This window comes from Mercurialis annua, linkage group LG6, assembly GCF_937616625.2.
Source record: "Mercurialis annua linkage group LG6, ddMerAnnu1.2, whole genome shotgun sequence".
Taxonomy (NCBI): domain Eukaryota; kingdom Viridiplantae; phylum Streptophyta; class Magnoliopsida; order Malpighiales; family Euphorbiaceae; genus Mercurialis; species Mercurialis annua.
The window spans coordinates 17,745,453-17,749,514 of NC_065575.1; the positions used below are offsets into that span (position 1 = coordinate 17,745,453).

Genomic DNA, 4,062 nt, shown 5'->3' on the forward strand with positions numbered 1-4,062 from the left:
TTTAACCAGTTAAGTCCGAAAATAGAATTATTTCGCCAAGGTCCGCGAAATGTTTTATAGTATTGGTGGTAAAAGTTTCAGGTCAATCGGAGACCTTTTAAAATTTGGACGCGGATTCATTTTGGGCTAAATTGTCAATTTTGAAGAATTCAAGGATCAAAGTACAAATTAGCCAATTTAGCCTCGAGAATAGTAATTGGAAGATTATCGACGAGAATAATTATATTTGGAGTAGTATTGTTTATTTGGATATAAATAATACGTAGATAATCGAGTTAAAAGGATAATTTAACCGTTTGGTTAAATTAGAAAGTTTAAAAGAGAAATGGTTTAAGTTAAAGAGATGAAGGATCAAAATGGACAATTAGCCAAGATTTATATGATAACTTTCCTTAAGAGTAAGGAAAGGAAGTGATGATCAGAGGAAGCGAAAGTTACAGAAGCTTTCGACGATCGATTACGATCCGTCGCCGTTTCGCCGTTTCTCGTCCAAATCGCGCGTTCTTTATATCGATTTGTTCGGAATTGGAAGCTCTATCAATCATAAGCTTCATTTCAAGGTAAGATTTTGGATTTGAGTGTTAAAATCGGAGGTTACGGGCTGTTTCGACGAAAAATGCTATGTTTGAATCGAAACGCTAAAAACACGTCGTTTTCCACCATTTTCATATAGATTCTTGATAAGTTTTGAGCCTAGATGATTTAGGTATGCATTGGTATGAATTTTGGGGTATTTGGAGCTTCGGAAATGGTCCAGAAGCATCAAAAAACGCTGCCCCCAAAGTGCGCACGACGTGCTGCACTTCAGCACGTCGTGCTGGTGCGCGACGTGCACCAGAAGGGTGCACGACGTGCACCACAAGGGTGCACGACGTGCACCAGTGAAGGGCACGTCGTGCCCTTCATGAAAAATGAAGGGCACGAGGTGCCAAGCTAGCACGACGTGCCCTACTTCGATCGTGACCTCCGGGGGACTTCCGGGAGCGAAAATTGGCCTCTGATGGCATGATATGGGCGTAGAACTCTGACAAATGTCTTAAAATGAATATTAATAAGACATTATAGCAATGAACATTAACATGATGAGTAATAGAGATATGAATAGAGATCTATAGAGAAAGATACGTTTAGAACACGACGATTATATTTCGTGCTTTTGTCGTGTTAGGTACCTAGTGCAGTTTTTAAGAACAAGATTCTCTAAGTATATATTTTAACGATAGAATCCTGTGATAGATGTGACGGACTATCGATCTACGAGTATGACGAACCAAGAAGCTCGACGAGGATTGACGGACCAGTCTCCTGGAGCTTACGTTTGGATATAAGGAATAGCGATCGTTGTGAGTTAAACTTTACTTTGAGTATTATTACGCAATAGATAGTTTTTATATTATAAATATAATATTAAACTACATCGCATGCTATAGTATTTTATCGATAGAAATGAATTTGTGCATCGTATTATCGAATATATATAGATTGTGAAAACTAGTATATGATCCGGGGGAAACAAGCTACCTATTGGGTGTCAATAGGCTGTGTGATCACCAGCGTCCGGGTAAGTCATAGATAGAGATTTCATGGGTCGTATATCATACTTGTTTGTGCATGCGATACAGAGCCTATCTGGTTGAACTATCCCGGGGCCTGTATCTGCGAGTCGGCTGGTTGAACTATCCCGGACTCATATCGATCGATCGTTAGATGTTGTGATAATGTTCATTATGCATACTAAGGTATTAGGGTTTCGATCGGATCAAATGCTTGAAGTATAATATGTTTGTATATATGTGTTTGTTTTAAATGCGATGTTATTTTCTATAATACCCTAGTAATGTGTTTTCTCACTCAGTATTTCCCCAAATACTGACCCCTCACATTGATGTTTTCAGGTGTTTAGAGTCGGATCAGACAGACCGTCTTTGGTGTGCTGAGTACGAGTCCCCTTGGTGCTGCAGTAGTATACGTATGACGAGTCTTAGCATAGAATAGTCAGGTCTTATAGGTTGTGTACATATTTAATGTTTGTTTGATGTGACGTCTTTTGGTTGTCAGTTTTGTATTGATCGATAGACGGGCTAGTACGTACAAGTTACGGAAGTGAGATGCCCACTATGGTTGTATCGATGATGTGATATATATGATGTACGTTATGATTGTAAACGTGTCTTCTTATTACATGTTTATAGGATAGTTGTGTTTGCGTTTCCGCGAAAAAGTTAGAGTGGTTTTAGGCTTGCTACGGGTTTCGGAGCTACCACTCCCATTCCCTAGCGCCGGTCTCGGCTCAATAATTTGGGTCGTGACAAAGTTGGTATCAGAGCAGTTGGTCCAGTTACCTCTGCTAATATATGATTTGAGTGCAGTTAGTCCATGATACCACTGCGAGTCTGTGATTGATGTTTGTTTGTTCCTAGGTATTAGGTCATTAGACTAAGCTAGGAACTACTGCAGCTATAGAATTGAGCCATGTCTGATCCAAGTCGTTTGTATTATTTGTTTTAAGATCGAGCTGATTGATTGTGAATTTTTGATTGATTGAGAATTCTTGTTTGTTTCATTATGATAAGTATGATCGATGGATTGTGAAACCTTTGTTTGTTTCTTTGCGAAATACGTATACGATGTATAGATGGTATCGAAATCGAATTATCGAAATGTCGAGATGTGCAAGAGGAAGGAGTATGAAGTTACAGAAGTGGAAGAACCTACCGTGTACAGAGTTTAAATGTCTAGAGAACTTACAAAACTCGAAGTTTAAAACTTTTTGAAAGTTGTTTGTTTAAACAATTTGGAAAACATAATTGTGCCTAGACCCGCGACAGTCATCGATAAGTGCCACGACATTGATAGAAGTGCATCACTACATATATCTGTACATACATCGATAGGACATGCATCATATGCATTATGTTCGGACGAAAAGGTGAGATGTGGCAACTCTTTGGGGATGAGAGACGTCATCACCCTAGTGCACAATTTTGTTAAAATGAAAATGAAATTTGATTTAAAGTTCAAGATGAATCGTTTTATCGAAAGAGTTTTGAAAGAGTTTTGTTTTCATGTAAGTATACCTAGACCAGAACTCTGTAACGGAAGTGAAGTGCTCGCGAGCAAGCTGCGATCAAGACCAAGAGGCGAATGAATACGTATAGTTGCGAAAACATAGACGTTATGCTTCTAGGATATGAACTTAGTTTCAAGTTAACGAGCTAGTATATAGTTAAGATCGTGAATACGTTGGACAGTGATATGTACCCGATTAGTGATGTGTTAGAAAGTAAGTATCTCTTTGACGGGATGTCAAAGATCTTAAACAAGGATATAAGAGAAGAAGTGGATATGAAGGATGAAGTTTGTATAAGAGAAGTGAATGATAGATGTACGTGAATAGCGGAATGAAAATGATTGGACGGTGAACTAGGACGTTCATATTGTATGATAGGAGTATGAAAAGAGGATAGTTGAGTATAGGAATCGATTTATAGTTTATGCTTTGAAGATAGAAGATTGCCCTTATGATAAGATGAGGTGGATATTGTGTGATATTAGAAAGACGTCGGATTTAATAAGGATATCGACGATGGATGTACAAGGATAGGAGCGACGAGTCAAGAAAGCGTGTGATGGAATACAAAGTATATAGTATTGAATGTTAAACAAGGAACAAATGAAAAGGGTCAAGGGTTTAAGATAAGTAAAAAGGTTGTATGAAAATTCGAGGACGAATTTTTATAAGGGGGGAAGAATGTAATACCCCGTAAGTTCAGGTGCCGTTTAGTACAACGTGTCCGGTAGAGAAGGACCGGAGTTACAGAAATAAAGATATTGGATATTAAAGAAAAGGATAATATGGAGTAAGACGTATATGTTTGAGGATTAGAATAAGAAAATAAGGAAAAATATCAAGAAAAGTCACAAACTAGAGTTCAGGGACTGAAGTGGTAATTTAACCAGTTAAGTCCGAAAATAGAATTATTTCGCCAAGGTCCGCGAAATGTTTTATAGTATTGGTGGTAAAAGTTTCAGGTCAATCGGAGACCTTTTAAAATTTGGACG

The 4,062-nt window shown here is 38.1% G+C and overlaps 1 long non-coding RNA gene across 1 annotated transcript; it reads left to right on the plus strand.

Annotated features, from left to right (window-relative positions):
• Positions 1–677: 677 nt before the first annotated feature.
• LOC126686103 (uncharacterized) lies at positions 678–2,594 on the plus strand. The gene is made up of 2 exons (XR_007643784.2): positions 678–1,343; positions 1,896–2,594. It is a non-coding gene; the product is annotated as an uncharacterized LOC126686103 (long non-coding RNA).
• The last annotated feature ends 1,468 nt before the right edge of the window (positions 2,595–4,062 follow it).